The sequence below is a fragment of the Numida meleagris genome, chromosome 4 (genome assembly GCF_002078875.1).
Source record: "Numida meleagris isolate 19003 breed g44 Domestic line chromosome 4, NumMel1.0, whole genome shotgun sequence".
Taxonomy (NCBI): Eukaryota; Metazoa; Chordata; class Aves; order Galliformes; family Numididae; genus Numida; species Numida meleagris.
Window position 1 is genome coordinate 11,999,894 of NC_034412.1, and position 14,484 is coordinate 12,014,377.

The 14,484-nt window shown below is 38.8% G+C and overlaps 1 protein-coding gene across 3 annotated transcripts in view; it reads left to right on the forward strand.

Moving 5' to 3' along the window:
• The window catches only part of LOC110397843 (translation initiation factor IF-2-like), an 80,354-nt gene extending 77,094 nt beyond the window's left edge, over nucleotides 1-3,260 (forward strand). For all 3 annotated transcript variants that reach the window (XR_002438006.1, XR_002438007.1, XR_002438008.1), the window contains one exon: nucleotides 2,523-3,260. The gene's annotated coding sequence lies outside the window, so the exon portion shown is untranslated. The remainder of the gene's footprint in view (nucleotides 1-2,522) is intronic.

A 14,484-nucleotide genomic window follows, 5' to 3' on the forward strand; every position in this document is an offset into this window, starting at 1 on the left:
GAGGTGAAGCAGCAGCTTGAATTTATACTTGGATTTAAAAGAGCCTCTAAGGAAATAGCAAGGTAGAAAACCCTATTAGTGCCTTGGGTGTTATATTCCACCTTTGCTAATCAGACATACATGAAAGCCGTTTCAAATAGCCTTTGAAGACAGCACTGAAGCAATTGATATATTCACTTTTTCCCCATGAAAATGACCTTTTGCAGGGGCTGAGACATTTCCATTAGCGGACATTTTTCCGGTAAGGTATTCTTTATTTTTTTTTTCTTTTTGAAAGGCTAACATCTCATGTGCTTTGAAGTTCAGGTGGAAATGAAAACAAGTTTTCAGTATCTCCCTAAGATCATTCAAAATCTGGAAAGTAAAAAGTACTTTCCCTAGTTGAAATTCCCCAGGCTATTGCGTAGGATAGTATATAAGCTATTTTGATATTTCCTCCCAATAAAAAAATTCATTACCTTTTTCCTTTTTCCTCTCCTGTGGTGAATCCAGAAGGGAGTCATATTAGAGGAAGTCTTATTTGTTCATTATAGTCTGAATAATGATTGTGTCACGGCTTTAATTTTAAAGCATTTTGCAGAATGAGTTGGATTAGGAACTGCAGTCACTGGCAAACTTTGTCTTGGTAACAAACCATTTGCAGTGCAGTACCCAGATACTGTAGGCTTCTGGCAGAATCAGTAAGGAAAGGCTTGTTAACTGCTAGTAAGCAACATGGAACCAGTCCTGATGTTGTTCTATCCTGAGAGATTATTTGTTCACTTCAAATGGTTTAGTTTGATCCAAAATCTTTGTGTGGCTATCTATCTGAGTCACGTATGTCAGTAGGTATGTAATTGGAAAATGTGTGGGTGGGAAATGAGTTGTAAAAAGATTTTGAGGTATCATCAAAGCCATAATTAGGCTATTATGAATCTGAACACTACTTATAGTATTCAGATGAATGAATGCACATGCAGAGAGAAGATTAAAAGTACTCACCACCTTATTCATTCAAAAGCAAACATATTTTCTTTGTCTAACAGTCCAAGTCAGAAAGGAAGTATCCTTTAAAGTTGGTGGGATTTTTTTTTTTAATTTGAAAACTATATAGGTATTTTAGAAAAATACTTTGTGATTAACATCAAATGATGTCAATCAAGAACTGGAAATAAACTGTAGGGTTTTGTATGCATAGCCTATCAGCTGTAATTTCCTGTCATTCAGACATCAACTGACCGAATATCAAAGAGGTTATGCTAAGTCACCGTCTGGAGCTGTAGCCCATCAGTTCAAGCATATGAACAAGTCCTCTGCTTTAACACTAAAAATTAACTTTGGAATGTAGTATTCATTCTCATAGAAATTCCATCCTTTTATTCTTTTTTAAAAAGTTTTATATTGCTATTCCATGTTCAGTGGTTCTCATCATAGCTCATTAATACATTTTCAAAGTTCCATAACAGCCTGTGATGTTGGAGGATGTGCCCTTGTGATATGCTGCCAGAAGAATATTGTCTTTCAGGCATTTTTCACTGCTGAATTCAGAGGGCAAATTTGACCAATGTATAGAAAGATAGCTTGAAATATTAATTTCGTTCAGATCTAGAAACATGACTGCCTAGAAAATGATGGTGCTTCACACAACTTTCTGAACAGTATTTTGAACCCATAAGCCTATCGCTTCTTTTATGTGATAATGCTCATTTCTCTGTTCAAGTGCCAAGATGATAATTTGCTTAGGAAGTTATATTTGGGTGTTTTGTTTTTGTTATAGAAAGTTAGTGGATTTATGCAAAATTTCTTGATTGCTTGAATAAATGTTCTCCTTGGGAAATAAACTTCATTCTTAATGTTCACATTTAGATTTGCAGTGCCCTTGGCAATATACATCTACATGCATTTCTCATTCATTGCTTTATAATTGGAGGTTTCATTGAGAATTCTGTGTCTGCAGTCCTTTTCTCATAGGTGCACCTTGCAAAGCTTATTTTCTCTATTTCATAATTACTCAAAGTTTAGCAAGTCCTACCTGCAGCAAAATAAAATTAGAATTGTGAGCATATGCTGTATTATTTTTTTCCCCTATGAATGAATCAGCTATAAGAACTACTTACTTTTAGGCTGCTAATTGCATGGCTTTTCTGAAGCACATCTGCTGTGTGCCTTGACCACAGGTGTGACCTCTTGAACTTCAGCTGTGGCAGAGAAAGCTGAAGACTGACCAAGTGTGAATGTCCTAGACAGTATGATGTAGGGAAAAAAAAAGTAGTTAAGGAGGAATTACTACTAGTGCTAGAACAATGTCTCTGCCATTTTTCTCTTCTCTACCTTTAGAGAACACTTTTGAAGAGAGATCTCAGTGCAACTATTGTAAGGAACACTGTATTGTATATTTACACTGGACACTTTTTTTCTTTGGTATACTTCTTAGTCTGAACTTTAGTGTCTGTTTTTCCTCATCTTCCCCCAGGACCTTCTCCAAAGATTTTATTAGAACCCCTTATTTTGTAAACAAACTGATTTGCTGGGTTTTCTTCCAGAGTTGTGATGGAAGCCAGTGGTGTGGAGTACGGAGGCTACAGTTTTTGTGACCAAAGCACGCTCTCTTGTAATGTGAGCTGGTAGGCTGCAAAGCTGGGTGTTTTCTATTCGGACTTTCTTCAATCTTTCTGTCATGTGGCAGGTAGGCCTTATATGCACATAGGATCTTTTATTTGCTGTTAGTACCATGTATACCAGTCAATATTCAGGATGTGCTTATGTTGTGTGCTGTCTAACATTGTATCTAACATCACTGGAGCATGCTTGGTCATGTGTCAGGAGAGAGAAGGGTCACCATGCTTTCCTGTTCTTCTTAGCTTTGAAATGGGTGCTGAAGTGCTTGGGACTCCAGTGGACCACAGTATGGCCTGAGGGACTGTGAGGAGTGTTTGAGGGTGCAGGAATTGCTGGAATAGTGATGGACTGTGTAGGAGCAGATGAAGTTCAATCTGACAGAGCAGTTTAAACATATTGTTGTCACAGAACTGTCCTTGGAACAAGCTGTCCCCAGACGAACTACAGCACTGAAAGAAAACTGCTTAATCCAACCCAAAAATAGGCCCCAAGCATAGACTAATGTACATAAAATGTGCATGATCAGAGAAGATCAGAGTACAGAATGAACTGAAGAGAGTAGTCATGACAAGGTAGATGTACATTTTATCTTCAAGGATAATATTATCTTTGTCAAGAGATAAGAGGAATCTTTTTTCTTCTTTGCCTTATTTTTTTTTTAATGTGTCTAATTTGTGGTTTGGCTTTGAGTTCCAAACAGTGCTTGTCACTGTGATGAAGTCTGCCAGAGCCTCCTTTTGTGCCTAATATTCTCTTCCTGAGTAGGCACTGTTCATTGGTGTGGTGACTTGATTACATTTCTTTTTCGGATTCATATTTTTAGGTCACCACTTGCAAAGCATTTGCTATAATCATCTCTGTGATAGTTTGTTTTGTTTGCTTGTTTTTTGCTTGTCTGTTTTGTTAGTGTCCTTCAGAAAGAATGGGTTGTATGAATACATTTTTGCAATATCTACTTCAGCGAGATCAGGCTGACTTTATTGTGCCTATACAGATTTACCAAGGCACTGGAAGATAATTGAGCTTTAATCTTTCCACTAAACTCGGCAGGTAAGTGGAGGCTGCGTACTGAACAGTGCAGTCACTCCTTATGAACAGTTCACCCTTTGAATTATTTATTACTTTGAAATCCTTAAGGGATAGGGAATGCCTGTGTAGATGCAGTGTCTCTGGAAAGTCTGAGATGTTCCATGCAAGGTCCAGGCCAAGGATTTCAGTCCCATCTGGACTTCCTGCCTGGTTTTCCTGCATCCCTCTCCTGAAAAACAGAGCTGGAGTAATGAGAATTATAGAGCAGTGTTAGGTCAATGAGATGCTCTTTTTCCACAAATGAAAAGTAAGGTCAAATGCCCAGAAAGCTGAAACTATTCAGTGGGCTAAACATGCAGGGGAGTAATGTAAATGACTAAGTGCAAGAAGGTTAAGCTTTCTAAGCACTCCTGAAGATCAATTTGCCAGACACCTGCTGTGCTTTCTATTTTATGGAAGTAGGTCAGGAAGCAACTAACAATTTCTCATGTGCTTGGTATTTATTAGTTTTAGTCATTTTTTGTTCCTTTTATTGATGATTTTTACACACTGATGATATTGAAAGCTGCCCTGAAGATATTTGCATTTAAATAAGTTGAAGTCTAGCTGTTCAGGAGGAAAGCCAGGTCATATAAAAGTCAAGATGTCCTCACACAATGAGACACTTTGCTCTATGAAATAAGCCAATAACCCATTCACTTGACAGATTAAAATGACAGATAAGATGCCTGAGGCAGTCTTATTACATGAGTTCAACAGGCCTCAGACATAAATGGCTTTCCTTTATACCTACATCTCCCCTCAGGTTTGTTGCTTTTCTTGAGCTATGAAAGTTGAAACAATGGTATTTATGTATCATCAGTTCTAAGGTAAAGGTGAGAACTGTAGCAGTATCCACAGCCATGCTGCATTAGAGTGGCAATGATGCTGCCTAATTAATGAATCTTACAGATTGGTAGAACACACATGATATGTGAGCAAACACAGGAGAAGTGAGTGCAGATCTGTATGGATATAACACTGTAGCTTCCATGCAGAACCAAACAGAACTGATGTGAAACAGGAAAGTCAGCTATTTATCAAAAGTCACACAAGCTCCTTGATCACACAGGAATCTATGTCATAACACTCCTCTGCAATAGATATAGGCTAAGAAGAAAGTCTAGGTGGTTGCATGACAATGACTGCAGCAAATCTCTCTTATGTTGAGAATTCTTGGCTTCCACTCAAAGAATTGGCAAAAACTGTTTGTTTTTTTTTTAACTTACGTAAGTTTTCTTCTGTATTATCTATTTATTTGAGCTTTTTAATAAGGCAGTGTTTTGCCTGTAACGTAGCAGTTGCTGACCAGATTAAAGATTGTATGTGGTACACACTTGTGCACTGCTCTAATAATAGTACTGCTGTATAGATTTATAGAGGGCACTAGAATAAAGAAATGAAAACAAGATGCAAGTTGTGTTATGTCTGGACACAAACACATAAACCTTCAGTAAAAATAGGTACCACATCTCCTTTACCAGTGTTACAGAAGGGCAAACAATCTGCAGATATAAACTGAAGAGGCAGGCTGATGTTTATGGTTTCTTTCTGCACACTTGAGCAGGTCCAGAGCAGCTCCTGGGAATTATTTCAGCAGCCTGAGGCTCACAGGCTGTTTCTGAACAGAGAGATCTGATGAACTCTTCACAGGAAGAATGAGGTGAAAACCGTTCTGATCCTTCCATGGACTGTCTGGTGCTATTCATTTCTCAAGATAGCAAGCCTTGCACATAGAATATTATTGAGTTTTCCAGTGCTTTTTTCTAATGTTACTCTTACAGACTACGAGCATTTACAGCCTGGCAAAGCTGACTGGGATACTTTGTAACTGCAGACTATGCAACTGTACCCATTGCTTTTCAAAGGTGACTTGGATGGACTTGGAGAGCAGTAAGAAGGAACCTCGGCACTTACTGATGTGCTGTCATACATCACAGGTGCTGCTGTGCTGCTGGAACTGGCCCTTCAGTTTATGGCTCCACTCCCAGCATGACTGCCTGGGCATTTTTAGGCACCAAACTCTCAGAATCAGCAAAATGTAGACAGCATTGCAACTTTGCTTGGTGTGGGAAGAGAAGGCAAATCCACAGATTTGTGAACATGCTCTGTTTCTTTGGTTGATGGTGAGGTGTTTGCCAGGAAATGAATTGCTCAGAGAGTTTTATGAGTATTGTATTTCTGCACTGAAAATAGGGCTCTGTCTTCAAATGAGAAATAACTAATAGTTCAGTTTTTCACAGAAGCTAGTTAAATGAATACCCCTTGTACATGAAAGGGATACTAACGTGAGGCAACTTTCTGTAAGCTGTTACAAGTCCTTTCTGCTGAGGAGAAAAAACAGCAACAGCAAGTCACGGAAAACAAGTAATCTATATGCACATTATGAATCTTGAAGAGAGATATTTCTCTGGCACTTTTCAATAAAATATCTAAACTGTCCAACAATGCATGTTATCTTCTTTTCTTCCAGAAGAAAGGCTGTTACAGGAATGTCTTCTCAATAGTCTTAATAATAGGATAAAAACAGTCACTAGTTTCTTATTCTCATTTTGAATGTGTGTTTAAAAGATTATTTGATGTTGCTTTTGCTCCTGGCACGTTGCTTTGCACCTAATAGGAACAAACCCTTAACTTTTGAAGACTTTTTTGTTTGGCTTCAAGAGAGTTAAGAAAGGCTTTGGCTGATTCTGTATAGGATTTGGGGTTGAGTGTTTATATGAAGTCAGAAGAAAAAGTGAAGAGAAATGTAACCATGGAAATGGTCATAGCTTTCACTTAAAAACCAATTATCTGATGGGAAACAAAAAGGAAGAGGAGAATAATTGAATGGGACAGTACAGAAAACCTGTCTTTGTATTGAGCAAGGCATATTTCAGCTGCCTGGATGTTACATGAGCATCATTATTTATCTGTTGGTAACATGCTTCTGACATTATCACTAAATTGGTACCACAGCCTGTTGTCCATCAGTCATATTAATTTGAAGATGCAGCATCTAGAATTGGGCCTCTTTTATTTGGAGAGCACAGCAAACCAAACAGCCACAATTTGTCTTGTAAAATAATTCAGATCACAAAAATTAAACATGCATTTTCAAAAAAAATTTTAGTCATTTTTTATCTTATAACAAAACTCCTCTTAAATGGGATTGCCTTTAAACATCGACTTCATTTTGAGCAGAAAGGTCCTGGTTGAGATGCAAGGAGCAACAGGTGTGCTGGCCTGCTGTTATGAAGGGTGTTTTGAAGAAGGAGATGTTCAGAAAGTCTGAGAGATTTAGGGAAAGGGCTGCCATCAAAAATCAGCGTAAAACTGTGAAATCACCTAGTGAGTCAGCAGCACTCCATGCCCAGAGGGGCCATGCTACTTCATACTCAAACCTTTGTCCTATTACCTCTCCATGAGCTGGAATGGAATTGTGCTGAAGGCAGCGTATTATCATTGCCTTGCTGGGTCTCTTCAGGGAGCTTTAGCTGAGACTGTGGGAGAAAAACAGAGCTTAACGATCTTTGGAAGAAGAGTCAGGCATCTTGGGGTGAGAGCAAGGATATTGCTAGGGTATGCGAAGGGAAAAATAGAAAGGCAAAAAGAACTTCATTTGGCTACCATTGTTAAAGATAATAAAAAAAAGTTTTTACAAATTCTTATACAGCAAGGAGAGAGCCAACAAGAATCTCCTGCCTTTTTTGGACACGGCAGGGAATATTATCACTGAGGATGAGGAAAAGACTGAGGTTCTCAGTGCTGCCTTCTGTCTTTGTCAGACCATTTATCCTCAGGATACTCAGCCGTCTGAGGTGGAAGGCAGGGATGGGGAGCAGAATAAACTTCCCACAGTTGAGGAGAAAACAGCAACCGGCTGCTCCCTGGACTGTCATAATTCTGTGGGACCAGATAGGATCCACCCAAGGGTGCTGAGGTGGCATGCAGACATGATTGCCAACCTGCTTTCCATCATTTATCAGCAGTCCTGGACAACTGAGGAGATCCCAGATGACTAGAGACTTGTGAATGTCATGCTTATCTACAAAAATGATCCTAACTAGGATCTGGGGAACTATAGGCCTGTCAGTCTGACCTTGATATCAGGCAAGGTCATGGAGCAGATAATCTTGAGTGCAATCATAAGGTAGGTGTGGAATAACCAGGGTGTTTGGTGATTCAGCCCTAGGAAGCTGTCTCAGCTGGGCCTACAGAGAAAAATGGAGCAGTCTACACCTATTGCAGGCCCAGTGTGGCCTACTTCATTTCCAGAGTAAAGCAGAAATTGAGGCCAGACTGTCACCAGCTGCCACTCCTGCCCTAAGTCTCCTTTGCAAGCAAGGCAACTATAGCCTTCTCCTGTCCTTCTCATTGCCTCCAGCTCCTGGGATTTTACAGGTGTGTGGATATTTCTGGAAGAAAGTTCTATTCTGTTCTGCAAAGTTTCCAAAAATATACTGCAAAAAACTTATTTTATTGCAGAAGATTCATAATAGTTGTTTACATAGATATTAAAATGTGACCATTAAAACAAAGTATAATGTATAGAATAGTTTTCAGTGCTGAATTTTTTAATAGTATAATAATTACAGCTATTTCTGTCATCTCATTACTGATGGCTAGAAAATTAACAGGAATTGCCAGCATTTCAAGCAAGGGTTAGTGCTTATTTTATTATTATTACTGTTACTGTTATTATTATTGAACTGTGCATATTTTGACCTGTTCTTCAATTGTGTGGAACTGTATAATCCAAATGTAGACGGAGATTAGGAAAGATGTGGTGCTGGCAATAGTGTGGGAAGGGAGTATAGTCAGGTGGGTATGTTACTTCCAACTTGGCATTTCAGTAAAATAGAAAATGTGCAGATGGAAAATAAATCAGCAGTGGGTTAGTTAAGCAAAATATTGGTAGTGGATCTTCACTCTGAGAAAAGATTTAGCATAAATAGTACATAAATCTTTGCCTTATTAGTAGCGTGCCATTTTGAAAATACATTTTTTCAAAGGAAGCTGAGTGAGCTAACCCTTGGATAGGTGGTACGGAAAGCCAAAAATAACTTTGCTGACTGCATTGGGCATAGCACAGCTCAGCACTCTGGAGAGGTATTTGGAAGATATGTAATGGAGTGACTCCAAAACCCAGAAAATAAATATTTTCTCTCTTGCAGCATCACCAGTCAGTATGATAACAGCATCTATGATTTAATGTTTCTCTCTTTCTCCTTTTTAAATTTCTTTTTTAACAAGTTGAATAATAGTGAAGGGAGTCATAGTATACTACTTATGTCTTTTCTTCTTAAAATATAAATTATCTTTTACTTACAGAAAGAGGAAATAATAAATATACATTACCTTTCAGTGTTCAATATGATAGTATCCTGGTTTGGTGAAACCCCATTGACATGTCACTCCTGAACAATGGGAATATATATGTATAAATAAACTCCCTTGGAGATCAGGAATCTACAAAATATGGCACTTGATCTTCACACAGATTCTCATCATCAAAGATAAAATGTTTTCAAGAAAAAACAGAAGTCTGTTGGTGTTTGCTGATGTATTTACATTTCCATCTGGAATATAAATTGCGTTGAAGAGTGTTTTCAGTCAGTTCTTTATGAAGCTGTCAATGTAGAGCTCCTATCAGGACAAGCAGCAGTTGACTCATCCGATCCTGGAAGAAAAAATGCTCAGAAGCTTAGTGTACTCTTAATGCTCAGTCAGGGATTACATTTGTGCCTGCACCAGCCTGGGGTCTTGGCTGCCATATCAAAAGCAGAGATACGGGAGGGTTTCTTTTGGTAGATTTTCCTGTTAAAGGTGTTATAATGATCCTTGGATCACATTGTAAGAAAGAACAAGGCCACTCTGGAAAGGTAAAACCCTTCAGGGGAGCTACTTTTACTTTGCAGACACATAAATGTCTCATGAGATGCGTGTACACAGTTTGATATTTGTACTGAAAGAAAAAAGTATTTGTTTCAGGTGGAGAGCAAGAAAGATAGTTGGAATTAGATCAGAAATACAAGGTTTAATAGAAGTAAAATGATATTTTGAAAGCCTTAGTACAAACTGAAGTACAACTATTTGTATGTCTTTCCCATTCCAAGCAGAAATATCTGGGTAGGGAAAGCATAAGTGCTTGAAATTTAGATAAGTCAGTCTAGTATGTATACTGGAGGGAAAGAAATGGACTCTTGGGGATGTTTAAAAGATTGGGCCACGTAGTACAATTATCGCTATAATTTGTCAACGTGAATACACAGCTGCAACTCCACATAGGAACAAATGGACATTATGAAGAGCAAAGAAAAGAAATGCTGGAACTTCTGAAAATGTTTCTCAGTTAATCCTGGGAGCCCTGTGTGGTGGAGAAGGTACAGCCAGGAAAGCGCAACAATATCTATGAACATTTAAGCTCAGGCTGAAAAGGAAATTGGTTGCCATGGCACACATTTTGACATAGACAATGGTGAAAGCTCCACATATTTAAATTAGTAGCATTAACCTGAAGATTTCAGAGCATGTTTGGAAGCATTAGTAAGGACAGCATGTTCCTGGAGGTTTCACGTGTGTGCATTTTTTGCATATGCCAACAGGAATGTGGTAGATTCCCTAATATATTGGGAATGCTCTGCTATCCACCTTGGAGTTCCATCCGAGAGCCTCAACACAGTCATTAAGAAAGCTGTCTGAATTACTCAATGTTAATAAATTTTCAAACAAATGTCAATTTTTCTCTACTTTCAGCACTTCTGTAAGGGATGTGCTGGCTTTCTATTAATTTATTTCCTGCTATTGCCATGTATTTATGAAATTAGTTTTAACATGTCTGTCAATTCATATCCTGGTACTAGCATTTGTCACTTATGTCGTTTGATAGCCTCTTGTTGGAAGAATCCTTGAAACTTCTGAACTGCACAGTAATGAAATGTGGCAGTAAAAATTTCATTTCTGGCCTGCATGATAAGGTGGCATTCCTGCTAACCTGTGGGCATTTTTATTTTTCCCTTTAAATATTCTTCTTGAATAAATCCTACCTTGGTGGAGGTAGGAGGGCTCCAATCAGGAGAAAATAACTGTTCCTCTTTATCCTATTAACCTAACTCTTTGTATCTCCAGAGATGGGTTACTTCTAAATCACTTGGCAAGAAATATATTTCTCAGAGAATCTTCTTTTGCTGATGTTTCTGAGCAGCTGTGTTGGCTGCAAAGAAGCCTGTGTATGTGTATGCTCCTCTTTACAACCAACACACAGTTTTCCTTAAGCAATGAGACATTTTGTATTTTAACACTGCTGGCAGCCAACAGAATGTTTACTCTCTGTGTTTCTGTGCATCTTCTTGGAAGGATATGTAATATTTTATAATCTGAAGTTGCATCACAGTAACAGATTTCTTATAGTCCCATAGTTCTTGCAGTAGCAGCAAGAGCAAAGTTCTCTGCTCCTTTCTTCTTTTTTTTTTTGGGGGGGGGGAATATTTGAAACCTGTTTCAGTATTTATGAGTTTGTTTTGTTTCTCCTAATTATGTGCGAAACAACAAAAATGAACAGTTTAGTTTGTCAGTGTCAATTCCATGAGAAAGGTGTTCTGCTTATGATGGAGCTGAGCATTTACTGTCACCTAATGAATTCAGATGTACAGCATTCGCAGGGAATTTCAAGCAGCACCAGCTCTAATTGCCTTGTTAATCTTACAAAATGATGTCCTCTTCAAACTTTTGTTTAGAGTCAGTCAGCATAAAAACATTCTTCCTGCTGAAATAATTTCATAGGCAAAGTTCAAGTGAGCAATTAGTAATTGCATCTGTTTTTGAGTTATTTTCCCAGCTTGTGGTAGTTCAGTTAATAACCTTTTAAAATTCTGTAGTATATATCCCCAGGCAGCTGTAGCTCTATTTCCCTAATCTACTGCATGTTTGAAGTACTCGGCTATCTGGGACCATCTGTTTCTCTTCTCCAAAGACTGTAAAATCCTTGGCAATCCTGTGAATGAACCTCATGCTTCCTAACATGAAGGAGTATTAAGTGAATGCAAAATCTGAAAAATTATGGGAAGAGACTTAATTGCTGTTAAAGATAGTTTGTATGCAGTGACCATTGAAATAAAAAATGTTATGCCTCAAAGCACCTCAGGGAAACACTATATATGTTTATCAGTGGAGTGCATAAAAATCTATTCCAAGAATACTCGCAAATTTACTCAGATTGGTATGGCACTGCAGAATGATAGAATGGCTGGAATTGGAAGGGACTTTAAAGACCACCTAGTTCCAAACCCCCAGAGGATCTATCAAGGATCTATCGCAATCTTAATTCTTTCACTGAATATGGACATATAATATCCAAACAGCATCAAGTTTACATGTTTCTTAAATTATTCCATGAGTATATCTAATGAGACATTCAAAAGTTTTCTCTTCCGTTCTCTTCACTTCTATTCATTTCTCCCTCTGCTTAGATCTCTTGGATACTAGTCTTTCTGGTGCATGCTATTTGCCTTAAAGCTGCATCTTTTCCTAGATGGTGACTACATATTAGTATTCTTAGTCATGGCTTTCTGGATGAATATTATTTTTTAAGTTGAATATTATAACTTAAGAATGTATTTAAATATAGTGTTATATACCCACAAAATAGTGGCAAGAAAATCTAGTCCTAGTTAAGAGAAATTAGATAGATATTAAAGCCTTCAAAAAATCTGTGCCATTTCTGCAAATATACAAATTTAAAATGCTTGAAATGTATTCAGGTTACCCAGATTTCTTCTTCTGTGTTCCAGAAAGCTGGTGAGAAACAGTTTTCACTGAGTCAGCCATCCACAGAAGCTGTGTCTATACAGAGGTACTAAATATTTCTTACGGTTTTAAAAATATGTTTTCATTTCTGTTGCCTTCTTGGATTTTGTTAGGAAAAGATGGGCTTTCAGAGTTGTGCAAGAAGCTTTTCTTCTGTCTCTGGGAACCTGAAAACCATTTATGCACTACATTTTCTGTTATTAGGAATCCAGTTAACTCCAGATTTGTGAAACATATTTTATGCTTTTGATTTTTCTTTGTCTAAATCCACCGTGAATACATAGAATAGAAAACATGTTCCTGTTGTTTGTCCTACTATGAATCCGTACTGATGATTATCTGATGCCAGCATGTTCCTTTATGTGTGCTGAGTTTGAAACATGAGGGTGGAATGGGTATTCCATCCTCAGCAATGAATGCATGACTGAGATGCCAAGTGCTAGGCACCTAAGTCACTGACAAAGCTGACGTCCCTAGGCTCTCTAGCTGTCATGTAGGGCTCCCCCACTGGGGCTTATAAAGGCTTTTGACCCAATCTGATTCCTGAGTATGCTCGTCTCTTTTCATTGATTATCTAGGGAAAATAAGGATGCTAGAACCCCAACCTAGCCCCAGACATGGCAATTATTTCCCATATGCAGCTATGGCATACAGCATAGCATGGCAGAAGGCCAACTATGCTCTGGGCTGTATTAAAAGAGGAGTGGCCAGCAGGGAGAGGGAGGTGGTGGTCCCCCTCTACTCAGCTCTTGTGAGGCCCCATCTGGAGTACTGTGTCCAGGCCTGGGGCCCCCAGTACAAGAAAGATACAGAGCTCTTGGAATGAGTCCAGAGGAGGGCCACCAAGATGATCAGAGGGCTGGAGCACCTCTCCTATGAGGAAAGGTTGAGAGAACTGGGCTTGTTTAGCGTGGAAAAGAGAAGACTCCAGGGAGACATAACAGTATAAACAGGATGGGGAATAATTGTTCGTGTGGCTGGATAGCGATAGGACTAGGGGGAACGGTTTTAAACTGAGACAGAGGAGATTTAGGTTAGATATTAGGCGGAAGTTTTTCACTCAGAGGGTGGTGATGCACTGGAACAGGTTGCCGAGGGAGGTTGTGGATGCCCCGTCCCTGAAGGCATTCAAGGGCAGGCTGGACGTGGCTCTGGGCAGCCTGGTCTAGTGGTTGGTGACCCTGCACTCAGCAGGGGGGTTGAAACTCAATGATCTTTGAGGTCCTTTCCAACCCAGGCCATTTTATGATGATTCTATGATGATTCTATGCTTTTTTTACTTGCTGATTGCAGTCTCTATTTTATCTAACAAAAGCCTGAAACGAGCTACTCCGTTGGCCTGAATCCTGAGCCTGACAACATATCCTGAACTGACATGTCCTTTGCTACTGGCCTGCATGTGTGATGTTTTCCTCTTCAAATGTGGCTATCAAAAGCTGTGAAAGCAAGTTGCTTACATCTTAGTTTGTAATTTGGATGCTGTTGTTCATATAGTCATGTCCTTTTGTTACCACTCGTTTCTTGCAGGCATAGACTTACGCAAATATATATATAAAACATATATGTCATGTAATAAGCATGTAAGTGTATAAACATAAGATTGCAGTTTTTAACAAAGTATTCTCATGTCTTAGAACACTGTCTTACAAACGTATAATGATCGCTTGTATAACCAGTTACGTGGGGGTGTCCTGGCCCTCCTCACTGCCTCCATATGTTTAGGCTGTGCATATCAAAAACACTCTGCTTTCCATCCAGGACTTCAGCCAGATCCTTTCTATTGGAGTGTTTGTCCCAGACTGCAAACACCCTATGGTGAGACTTTCACAAGCGTGCTTCTGATTGAATGTGCATTCCCACTGATGATATAATTTGGCTTTGAATTTGGGCAAGCAGCCATCATGTACATCCTGTTCCTCTGCAATTCCATGGCCGCTCAGATGTGAAATTGCTACATACCTTTCAGGGAGTGTGCTTATTAATAACAACCTATCTTTCTTTATCATTGGCACTGTGTATGTGGGACAAATC